Here is a 13,012-nt window from a genome sequence, read left to right on the forward strand (position 1 = left end):
TTTCGACTCTAGTCTTCTCTTTCAGGAATATTAGATTCTTTCCTCCTAGCTACACTTCACCAGGGTGGGAGACTCACTGGTGGTCACAGGTGCAGGATAGAGGAGGAATTTAGTAGATAACGCAGCTTCAGAGGATATAGATAACTTGCCAAACAGGAACACAGGAGGGATTGGTTAGGCCCCTGACCTGTGACAGGGTGAGCCTGTGTTCTGTGAAGTGACTTCCTGGGAGGAGTCCCCTAAGGAGAGGTGAGATGCCTGTGCTACAGGTGGGTCTTTTCCACACGGCTTGTTGTGGCCGCCATCTAAAGCAGGCCAAGGCCTTAGAGACCTTGTTTTGAAGGCGGAGATGTTGGTTCCAAAAATGGACTAATTCTTAAAGAGCTGGAGCAGAGTGGAAACTGTTGAGCCAAGTGTAGTCTGAGCAGAAGAGGAGCCTTCCAGACTTGAGCCATATATAAACACATGTGGGTGTGTACTCGCCCCCCACACCTTCTGTGCAGAATTGGGAGCGCACTCTGCTGCGTCTTGCTTGTTCTCACTTGGCAGATCTTGGAGATTGTTCCACATCAGTACATAAAGTACATAGAGATTTGGTCACCCTACAAATACACACCAAGCCCTATTTTCATCAGTGATTAAAAAAAGTTTTTGCTCTCCGGAAGCTTGCATCCACCTCCAAGGACTCAGTGGCACCAGATGGTATGGAGTGTTCTGCGAGAGATTAGCATAGGGCCCAGTGATGGTGGCTGCTACGAAGTTGGGTGGTTAATAAAGTAAGCTGGGGAGAAGAAAATGTTATTAACGTAAGGAGGAGAAAAAACATGTACTTTCCTGTATTTATTGAAAAAATCCACACGGGTTGAATTGCCCACGCAGTTCAAATATGTTGCTCAAGGTTTCAGCTATAGTCATTCAAGGAGATGGGAGCATTTCAACTCTGTAATACTGTTTAAAAACCCATAACCTAGTTGGAGGACATTCTACAAAATACCAGTGCTTAAGTTGTCAAAAGTGATGAAAAACAAGGACAGAAGACCAGAAGAGATTATGGAGACAGAACTAAATACGGCGCTGGATCCTGAACCAGAAAGAGGGCGTTAGTGTGAAAACATAAAATCCAAGTAAGACCTGAAGTTCAATTAGTAATGTACCAACATTCGTTTCTTAATTTTGACAAATGTTTTGTGGTCGTGTAAGATGTTAACATTAGGGAAAGCTAGATGAGTGGTATATAGAAAAGCCATATATAATCTTTGCAACTTTTTGGCAAATCTAAAATTAATCCAAAGTAAAAATGTGAAGGGGGAAAAAACGAGGGTATTACTTACAGTCAGCCTGGTTTCTGAGGCAGGGTATGTATAGACCCTCATGTGGTAAACAGTGCTGGGCAAAAATAACCCAGTACCCCCAGCTTCAGACTGTAGTTTCGGCAAATGACGACTCAGCCACTGAGTGAAAATTTCTGTGATAATGGCTGCTTCATAGGGTATCCTAAGAAATAGATTCAAGTGTTCAGCACAGTTCCTGGCTCTGAAGAAGCTACTGCTATTCTTACGCCTGTTCAGTTCTTCTGCCGAGGAGCATGAATGACAGCTGGCTGGAATCCTGGTGGAAAAATGCTGGCAGTTGCTAGAGCATTCTTTTTATTTCCTGTGATGGGACTTTGCAACTTGTCCTGCTGTTTCCCGGTAACCAGGGATGCAATCAGGCAGGTCTTTGAAAGCAGTTTCTTTCAGTGGTTTGCAAGGAGAGCCAATTTGCACAGCTTGGGTTGGAACAGAGTAGTTTGTTGGGCACAGGCACGCAGGGCAGGAGGACTGGGTGAGCAGTTGCCCACCTGTGACTCGGACCGTGGGAGCCCAGCTTTGGCAGGTGAGCCTGATGACATGGGCTACAGTTACAACCCCAACCAAGCCCCTAGAAATGGTCTCTTCTGCCCTCCTGCCTCCTTTATCTGACCTGAGCCCCTGGACGTCTCCTAAACACGCCTCCCTGTCTCCGCTCTGGCCCCTGCCTAGCCCTAGACCACAGGTTTTGTTACTGGTCCTGCCACACACTTCATCCTCTCCTGCCCAAGCCAAACCTACTTCCTTTCACTTTTAAGTTCTCCGAGGCTTCAGTCTTCTGCTCATGTTCCCTCCTGGCTTGGCTCCTTCAGCATCTTCTCTCCCTCACTTCACCTCACTATCTTCTCATCTGTTAGAATCAGTTCTTCATCCCTCTCAAAGTCACCCTCCTGGGTGCCCCTCAAACGTGCTTCACTGAATTCCCATGGCACCCCTACTTCCCATGCGCCACCACTGTCCCCTGTAACATTCTAACTTTCCCTACAAATCTGTGAGCTCTGAGAGGGCAAAGCGGGTCTTGTTCACTGTCTTCCACCCCAGCCCAGTCTCCCAAGTATGGGCTCAGTAATTAATGAATCACTGAAAGAATAGGTGAATGGGCTTCCTCCCTCTGGAAACCAAATAGGTTCTATAAACTAGATTTTTTTTTTTTCATAAAATTTTTTTGAAGATGTTTATTTTTTTTTCGAGAGTGTGCATGGGCAAGCGGGGGAAGAGTGGAGAGATTCTCAAGCAGACTGTACACTTAGCATGGAGCCTCATGCGGGGCTTGATCCCATGACCCTTAGATGACTTCAGCTGAAACCAAGAGTCAGATGCTTAACTGATTGAGTCACCCAGATCCCCCTAAACTAGATCGTTTAAAGAGCCTTGTAGATCCTTGATAAATTAAAACAAACATGTGTTCCTGTGCTTCAAAGAGATAAAGGAACTCCCCAAGGGCACTCAGAAATGAGGGGGGAAAGTTCAAGATGAAATGGATTAGGGAACGCAGCTGTAGGCAGAGAGAGTTGGGGTAGCCCTTCTGGCAAATACCAAATCAGTGCCAGGAAGTTAAGTCTAGGCTATGCCCTTACCTCTCACCTCAGGCCCAAAGTGAGGAAGCGGAGCTTGACTTTCACAATAAGCCAGAAGTGCTCAGATTTCTGGGCTAGTATGTTCCTAATAGAGCTGTTCTGGGTCCTTGGCAAAAGCAAATCCTCTGGAAAGAACCACAATTGAGGCCTTCTGGTTTCCTACAGATAAGGTTCAATTGAGTAGAACCTCCCCCCCCCAAAATACCGAGACATGAAAATAGGCACCCAATGAGAGTCAACAAAGTTTTTTACATATCCCAAGGACTCCATATTAGAATTTTTAAAATATTTTACTTATTTACAGAAAGGGAACATAGGAGAGGGAGAAGCAGGCTTCCCGCAGAGCAGGGAGCCCAATGCGCGACTCTATCCCAGGACTCTGGGATCATGACCTGAGCCAAAGGTAGGCACTTAACGGCTGAGCCACCCAGGGACCCCAACTCCATATTAGAATTAACAAAATATAACCTTATAGGAAATGTTTAAAGAAACAATGGAACAAAAGACTCAGCAAAATATGAATAATTGGATGCCTTTAAAAAGGAAGCAAAGAAAACTACAATAGTTATTGAAATTAAATACTCAGTGGATGGGTTCAATGGCAGATGAGAGCCAACAGAAGAAAGAATTACTGAACTCCAAAGTAAAGAAATTACAAAATTTAAAGAAATTACAAAACCAAAAAGTCCAGTGGGATTGGAACTGAATATAGTCCTGGATTGCTCCCTTCCCATTCTGCCTGAGTGAGGGCACTAGCCTTCCAGTTAATCTTCATTGACCTGGGTGATGATGTGTCTCCCTGTCATCTAGGAGTTTACTTTGAAGGTCATTTTTAATCTCTAAATGCAGAATCAGGAAAACTTCCCAAGACATGACTTCAGGGAAGTCATTGATCTTAGTAGTGCAAAGAGAAGATAGGTTAGGAACTTAAAATTGGTCAATTCTGTCTTGGAGAGAAAGGGGGCAAGCAGCCTTGTTGCGTGTAGTCCTGAGGTGGTAGGATTTGGCCATCGGATGGAGTTGGGAAGAGGTAGACTTGAGTTACCAAAGAGTTTTCTAAAAGAGCTACTTGAAGAGGGAATACAGCTGCTTAATAAGCTAGAGATCTCCCCATCATTGGAGGCATACAAGTATGAACCAGACCCCCAAAGCTAGTTACATCAGAATCTCTTAGTGTGGCAGAGGTCACTGTTTCCCAATATGCCTTTTCTTCATTTTCTGTTATAAAAAGGAGTCTCAATTTTTAGCTGGTTGTATGGTTGATCAGAATAAAGAATCAGTGGTGCCTGGATGGCTCAGTTGGTTAGACATCTGACTTGATCTTGGGGTTGTGAGTTCAAACCCTGTACTGGGCTCCATGCTGGGCATGGAACCTACTTGAAAAAATTAAAAAAAAAAAAAAAAGGGGGTGCCTGGGTGGCTCAGTGGATTAAGCCTCTGACTTCAGCACAGGTCATGATCTCAGGGTCCTGGGATCGATCCCCTCATCAGGCTCTCTGCTCAGCGGGGAGCCTGCTTCCCCATCTCTCTCTGCCTGCCTCTCTGCCTACTTGTGATCTCTCTGTCAAATAAATAAATAAAATCTTTAAAAAAAAAATTAAAAAAAAAAAAAAAAGAGGGACACCTGGGTGGCTCAGTTGGTTGAGCAGCTGCCTTCTGCTGGGGTCATGATCCCAGCGTCCTGGGATTGAGTCCCACATTGGGCTCCTTGCTCGGCAGGGAGCCTGCTTCTCCCTCTGCCTCTGCCTGCCATTCTGTCTGCCTGCGCTCGCTCTCTCTCCCTCTCTCTGACAAATAAATAAAAATCTTTAAAAAATAAAAAAAAAAATAAAAATAAAAGATTCTTCAGGCAGCTCATTGTGGTCCATATGACTTAAGTTGTGGTCAATGACATGTAAGGATAATTTGTGTATGCAATTTGCAGGAAGTATCTTGGAATTATTAACTATAGTCACCTACATTATATCCCCAAGACTTATTATAAGTATAGGAAGTGTCTTGTAGGGGAAGAGGCATACCATTTTAACATTTCCTTTATATAATTGCTTTCACATCCCTCCTGGAACCTTTCACCTTATCAGACAGGCTCTCCATGACCATCACAGATGAATTAGTGTTCATCATCTATCCCCCACCTAGCCATTATTTTCAAGATATTTAGCCATTTACTTGCCATATTCATAGCACTTAACTCCACCTGATATATACATCTAAGTGTGTGTGTGTGTGTGTGTGTATATATATATATATATATATATATTTGTGTGTCTAAGTCTGATGGTCTTCCAACTCTGAGCATGCATCAGATTCAGGAGGTCTGGGATGGAGGCCTAAAAATTTGCATTTCAAACAAGATGGTATGCTGCTGCTGTCAATGGTCTAAAGACCACAATTTGAGAACCACTAGACATGGCTTTTTAGGTTCACTGCTCTATCCCGGTAGCAGGAAGGGTGCATAAGTGGTGGTCCTTTGTAGATACTTGTTGACTCAAATTCCTGGCATTACCTCATTTAATTGCTTTGAGGTAAGTACTGTTATTATCCACATTTTACATATAGGGAAACCAAGGGTCAGAGATAAGTGACTTGTGCAGGGGCACAGCTAGAAAGGGGCAGAGCTGGGATTTAATGCTGCACTTGTCTGTAACCACAGATAGTGCCCTTTAATCACTACACTGTCACACGGGCAGGTGGGGGCTCCTGGGGCTCCTGGGCAGGTGGGGGCACAGTCTGACTGGCAAGGAGGTACAGGAGGGGGATCCGCCTGTCCTCACTTCTGTAAAAGACAGGGAAGTAGATGGCAGCAGTCCTGCTCCTTTTTTTTTTTTTTTTTAAGATTTTATCTATTTGACAGAGACACAGTGAAAGAGGGAACACAAGCAGGAGGAAGGAGAGGGAGAAGCAGGTTTCCTGCCAAGCAGGGAGCCCCGACAGGATCATGACCTGAGCCGAAGCAGGCACACCTAACGACTGAGCCACCCAGGTGCCCCCAGAGTCCTGCTCCTAAGGGAGCCTAGCAGCTGCCCTTACTTGTGGCACTCACTTATGGGTGAGCACTAGGTGGCGGCATCATTCTGATAGGAAGCTGCCTGCTTGGGATGGTGATGGTGTCTGGGTTCTGATCTGAGTTCTTGCCACCATTAGTTCTCCCATCCTAGGCATATCCCATGGGCCTATGGGTAGGTCTCAGATTCCCCATCTTTACAGAGAAGAGATCAGATCTCCTTCATCTCCAAAGCACCCTTGCAGCTCAAATACCACCTCGAAGAGACAGGTACAGGCACTAATATTCAAACACCCCCAAACTAGTTGTACTATTGTTTTCTCCCCCACTGGAAAAAAAGCGCAACCACCATCACCCCCAAAAAACTACAAAAGCCCCGCTATAACAGTAATGTCCAAAAGAAATATAAGACACAAAACTGAGCCACATGTAATTTCGAGTTTCCTAGACCCATTAATAGAGTAGAAAATAATATAAATTGTAACATATTTTATTTAATGCAATATATCCAAAATATTTTCATTTCAAGGTAGTAATATGAAAATTATCAAGGTATTTTACATTCTTTTCTTATTGTAAGTGTTTGAAATCCAGCACGTCTCAATTAGACTAGCCATGTTTAAGACTTCAACTGCCACATGTGGCTAGTGACTGCCCTGTTAGGCAGCACAGTCCTAGAATATTCATGGCAAATGTTTGTTGAGGTAGGAACTGTGTTGAGTGTTTAATATGCATTATCTTAGTCCTCACAGCACCCAATGAAGTAAGCAAGGTTATTATCCTCTCATTTTTGCAGATGAAGAAACTGAGCCTCCATGACACTGAGTGTCTTAGGCAAAATCACATACTGCAGGTAAGCAGAAGAGTCTAGATTTGAGCTTGGCTCTGTCTGTCTCCGGGAAATGGGCTCTTCGTCATGATATAATCTAGCCCTGCTGGTAGATACTCAGTCATGGGGTCCCAATGACAGGGTTCCAAATCCAGGGAGTGCAAAAGCCTGGAGCCAACAAGAGGGCCTGTGAGGGTAGGAGGTGAGGCCTTAAGCTGTCATTCTCCTATCCTAGTTGTGTATTTGGCAATGCTGAGCTTGGCTGGCAAACCACCAGTGACTCCGTCAAGGAGAAATCATGATCTTGGGAAAATCATGTTTGCATGATGAGTAACTGAGCTTACCCCAAAAAAAAAACCAAAAAAACCCTTGCATCGGGAGCAAATGAAAATTGAGAACTGCAGAACAATAGGATTAAGCTACAGGTGAGTGCAGAAGAGGGTAAATTCCAAGGGCCCAATGGGTAGACATTGTAGCAAGTAAGTGGTAGGTTTCCCTCAGAAAAAATAGTGATGATGTTAATAACCAAAATTTATTATGTACTTACCAAGCAACTTAAATGTAGCATCTTACTAATCCTCATAATCACACTAGGAAACAGGTACGACTCTCATTACCATGTTACAGAAGAGGAAACTGAGGCACAGGACTCTCGTAGTTAGCAGAGTTGAGATTCAGCCACAGTAACTCGGTCTGGAGTCTGTGTTTTGGATTGCTCTGCTTTCCTACTGCCTAGAACAGTCTGCTTCTGTCTCTGGAGGCATGCAAATAGATTATCAGGGATGTGAAGAAATGCTCAGAAAAGGTCGTTCCTGGGTAGGACAGGAGCCTGGTGAACCGATACTAAGCTTGTCTGGAGAGTGAGTGAGTGTGGAAATTGCCCATCGGAGACAAAGATAGGGAAAGAATCACATCTGCCTTTCAAATCTCTCCCACGGGAATTAGGGGTACAGGAGGCCTGGCCAAAGTGAATAAGGGGTCTTTGGAGGCAGCATGGCATGTAGTTAAGAGAGTAGAATCTGCAGACAGCTCAGACCTGCATTCAAGTCCCAGCTCTGCCACTTACTAGTGTCCTTAGCTTGTACTTATCTCATTAATCTCCCTGAGGCTCCTAGGGCTGTTTTGACAATGAAATGAGAAACCGTGTTATGGGAATCCGTTATACTCACTCACAGAGGTGAGACACCCATGGGGAACAAAAGCCAGGAATGAAGGCCTTGGTGTACTTCGGGAAGTTTCACTTTTTCCTCAAATCCAGTAGACGGTGCTGTCGGTGGCAGCCTTTGCGCAATGAGCTGCCATGCTGAGGCAGGAGGGCTGAGTCCTGAGGAACAGAACGGAGGTGTCGGGGCACTCGTTTGGCTGCCATGGAGGGGAGACCCTGGGGAGGAGGCTGTGTGACAGAGTAACCTTGCTTGGGGGGCAGCTTCTGCAGAAGACCCTCATTGTGCAGGAGCTGGGCAGGACACTTCTCAGCCCCGTCCGTCCCCATTCCCTCTTGAGTCATTCCCATCCACAAACCTGCCCCAAAGCCATGACCTGAGTCCTCTTCCGGCTGCTGCCCCCGTTCCCCCACCCCACCCCCCACTACCCCGTGCTGCCCCTTGCACACTGGTGCCATTTCTCCCAGTCACCTTCCGACCCAATTCACTGATCTCGTGTCTCCATCTCCCATGGCCTCCACGTGGCCATGCCCAGGGACCTTCTCCTCCACCTTGTCCTCAGCACAATCTGCCACAGTTAACACTCCTCCTCCACTCCTTTACTGGGATCTGTGAGCGCACCCTCTCCTGGCTTTCCTTCTCTCTGACGGCTCCTCTACGCTGGTCAGGGTTGCTCCTCCATCCAGTCTCTAAATGTTGAGGGTCCCTAGAGCACAGCCCTAGTCCCAGGGTTGTAAATTCCATCTGCAAGTTGATCATTTACAAATGTCTGTGTTCACTCTTTTTTTAAGTTTCAGTCTGGTACCATCAGACATCTACTTGATGTCTGTGTGTGGGTGTCACACAGAATACAGCCAAAACCAAACTCTGAAGTCTGCCTGTTCCAGAATGTGCTCTTCCATCTTTCCCATCTTGAATGCCACCATCTATTGTGCCCCAAACCCCGGCACCATCTTTGATCTCATTCCCAAAGCAGATGCTGACATCTCCCGCTTCAAAACAGCTGTGGAATCCATCCACTCTCCCAGTCTCCACACTACCGGAAATCACCACCACCTCTCATCTAAGCCACTTCACGCCTAGCTGGTCTCCAGGCTCCCACTCCTGCTCCCCTTAAATCTGCACGCCACACATCATTTTTAAAACATTAACCAAACCCAGCCCCTTCCTGTCTCACACCCTCTGCTAGCTTCCCATTGTTTTGAAATAATACCCACTAGCACCCAGGCCTGCATGATCTGGCCCCTGCCTAGCCCATCAACAACATCTGAAACCACTCTCTCCCTTGCTCAAAATGCTCAGACGTATGGCATTTCTTTCTGTTCCTCAAATGTGCCAACGACTTCCTATTTCTGTGAATGACATCATCTTCTCTGTCACCCAAGTAGGAATGCTCCGCAGCATCTTGGTCCCATCCCTTTCTCCAGAAAGGCCCAAGTCCGGTCTGGCCCAAGTCCTGTGGACTTTCCTCCTGACCTTTTTACTCTTCGTCCCCATTCCTCAATGTCCCAGCCACAGGCTCCATCAGGCCTTGCCTCTCCAGCTTGACTTGTCACGACAGCCTTCTAACTGGTCTTTCTGCCTCCAGATCGATCCCTGACCCCTAAGCTTAACCCCAGTCCTTGGTAGCCTGGTAATCTGATTGATATCTGACTCCTGCTCCACCCTCTGGAGGCTGGGGCTCAGTCCTCGCCGGGTGTCTTCACATGCCCCTGTATCCTAGTGCCTGGTGTAGAACTGCTGCTTGGTACATATGTGTTGGATGAATGAGTCATGGGGAGGACTACTCAGTCTGTCCTGCTCAGAGGCACTAGCTGAGATCACAAGTCGAAAGGCTATTTACCTGCCTGCCAGATGGCACCTGGGAGAAGAGTCTGGGAGTTCCAGATCCTAAATTGGTTGTAAAACATCTGACCTTGGGCAAATCAGATTCTTTCCTTGCTCAATTATCCCTTCGATAAGATGGGAAGAAACAGAATAGCTAGTCTCTTTGTCCCAGTGGCATTGTACTATATTCAGGGCCTTTTGTTACTAAGTGCTTTTCGTCCAGGCTCTCCTTAGACCTTCCCAGCAGTCCCATGAGGCAGTGGGGATTGTCTGTCCCTATCGTACAGATTGTCAAGGAAGCAGCCGGAGCCACTGTGTTAAAGCGCAATCAGATAACAGCACTCCTCTGCTCAAAGGCTTCTTCCCAGGGCTCTGATTTCACTCAGAGGAAAAGCCAAAGTCACGAACATAACCACAGGGTCTGGCTGCATACGTCACTGATCTCACGTCCATTTACTCTGCAGCTCAGTGACTCCACTCCAGCCACACTAGCCTCCTTCCTATTCCTCAACCAAGCCAAGCACATCCCCACCATGGGGCCTTTGCTCTTCCTGTTCCTTCTGCCAAGGACACTTCCTCAGACATGGGCTTGATAAACCACCTCACCTCCTTCAAGCCTACCCTCAAATCTGGCCTTGCCAGTGAGGTCCATCCCAACACCCTACAAAGTGCTGCAGCCTGCCCCCATCCGCCTGCCCCAGCAACGCCTTCCCTTTTTCCCAGCTTGCTCATCTCTCTCCCACAGAATAGTTTACTTGTCTCCCTCTAGCACGTGTTCCATAAGGGCAGAGATGGTTCTCTGCTTTGTTCATTGAGGTAGCCCAAGTACCCAGGACAGTACCTGGCACAAAGCAGATGTGCAATCAGTAATTGTTGAATGAGTGGAAGAAGTAAAGCAAGTGACTTGCCTGGGGCAGGTCAAGCAGATAAGAGACTGGAGCCAAGACCTGCTCCTTCCCCCACGAAGAGCCCCTTTTCTGGATCGGTATTCATGGCGCAAGTATACTAGGATCCACAGAGGCCCCACGCCAGGCCATGTGGGGTGTGGACAGAGCCGGACATGAACAGCCTGCCTGCCACCTGGGGTAGCTCTTCCTTCTCCAGGACTTAAGGGACTAAGAGGAAGAACAGAACATGCCTGAGGCCCTGGGCGACTCCACCTCCTGGCCCACCCAAGTGAACTGGCAGGAACTCACACCCCTGGAGCCTGGAGTATCCAGGCCAAGGGAGGGCAGGCATTTCAACGGACCAGCTCGAAGGGTACAGTATGAGACTCCCAGGAAGGCCCTGGGTGGGAGGATACACATGCTTGAACAGACAGGCTTGCTGTTCCCTTTTGTTGAGCAGCTCCAAATCTCTGGACACAGTCAGGGTCCCTGATTCAGATTTAGCAAGTTTGCAGGAAAAATCACATTGAGCTACCAAAATTTTACTGCACAGTTAGTCTCTATGTCAGACATGTGTATGCTAGCTCATTCAATTCTCCCAGCAACCCAGTAAGATGGGTTCTGTTGTAGGTCTATTAGATTCTATTGTGTGCCTATTTTACAGATGAGGAAACGGAGGCAAAAGGGAATTAAGTAATCTACTTAAAATCGCATATCTAGGGGCGCCTGGGTGGCTCAGTGGTTTAAGCCTCTGCCTTCGGCTCAGGTCGTGATCTCAGGGTCCTGGGATCGAGCCCCACATCGGGCTGTCTGCTTAGCAGGGAGCCTGCTTCCCTCTCTCTCTCCCTCTGCCTGCCTCTCTGCCTACTTGTGATCTCTATCAAATAAATAAATAAAAATCTTTAAAAAAAAATAAAAATAAAATCGCATATCTAGTAAGTGGTAGAGCTGGAATTTTTTCCTATCAAAACAAACAAACAACTTTTGATAGTTCCTGAGAAAGTCCAAAAAAAAAAGCACACATTATGTGTCTATGCTGTGAAAGAGCCCACTGTCCTCGCAAGTGTCAGTGTTAACAGTGATGGGAATGTAGTGTCTTCTTAGCAGCCAGCACAGTGCCTGTATAGGATTTGTGTACGATTGCCTTTTTTCCCAGGACCCTGGAATCATGACCTGAGCTGAAGGTAGGTGCTTAATGACCAAGCCACTCAGGAGCCCCTAAAAGTGATCATTCCTAAACCCATAACAATAGTCAACTATTGTTAATTTTATCTAATATCTCTCTGTATCTTTCTTCTGAACCATTTGAAAATATGATGCAAACATCATGTCATGTCACCTCCAAGTATTTCATTTAGCCTTCAGCGCCTAAAAGGAAATATTCACTTAATGGCTAAAAATTCTATTATCCCACCTAAGAAAAACTGTAATTCCCAAATAGCCTCTAATATTCTATCCAGATTCACATTTCCTCAGTTTCTCAAAAATACCTTTTGTAGCTTTTCTTTTCAAACCAGAATCTTGTCAAGATCCACAAATTGCAAGGATGCCTTGGTGGCTCAGTCGGTTGGTTAAGTGGCTGCCTTCAGCTCAGGTCATGACCCCGGGATCCTGGGGTCAAGTGCTGCATTGGACTCCTTGTTCAGCAGGGGGCCTGCTTCTCCCTCTGCCTGCTGCTCCCCCTGCTTGTGCTCCCTTTCTCTCTGACAAATAAATAAAATCTTAAAAAAAAAAAAAAGATTCACAAATTGCATCTTGTTATTACATTTCTTTAATCTTTTTAAAAAAGATTTTATTTTTATATAATCTCTACACCCAACATGGGGCTTAAACTCCCAACTCTGAGATCAAGAGTCCTATGCACTATTGACTGAGCCAGCCAGGCTCCCCTACATGTCTTTCTTTCTTTTTAAAAGATTATTTATTTATTTGAGAGAGAACAGAGTGGGCAAGTACATGAGCAGGGGGAGGGAGGGAGAGGGAGTTACAGGCTCCCCACTGAGCAGGAAGCCTGATGCAGGGCACAGTTCCAGGGAGCATCTGAGTGAAGGGAGACACTTGGCCGACTGAACCACTTAGGTGCTCCACCCCTACATTTCTTCAATCTTTTAAAATATAAAACCCTGTCTACACACTTATCTTTTTCATGACATTGGCCATTTGATGGTAACAGTCACTGTCTTGCAGACTGTCCCTGGATTGTTTCCTCATGCTGTCATTTAACTTGTTCTTCTACTCCTTTAATTACTGTAAGCTGGAACTTAGGGTTTTTTTTGTTTTTTAAAAGATTGTATTTAGGGGCGCCTGGGTGGCTCAGTGGGTTAAGCCGCTGCCTTCGGCTCAGGTCATGATCTCAGCGTCCTGGGATCTAGTCCC

The sequence above is a fragment of the Neovison vison genome, chromosome 1, assembly GCF_020171115.1.
Source record: "Neovison vison isolate M4711 chromosome 1, ASM_NN_V1, whole genome shotgun sequence".
Lineage (NCBI taxonomy): Eukaryota > Metazoa > Chordata > Mammalia > Carnivora > Mustelidae > Neogale > Neogale vison.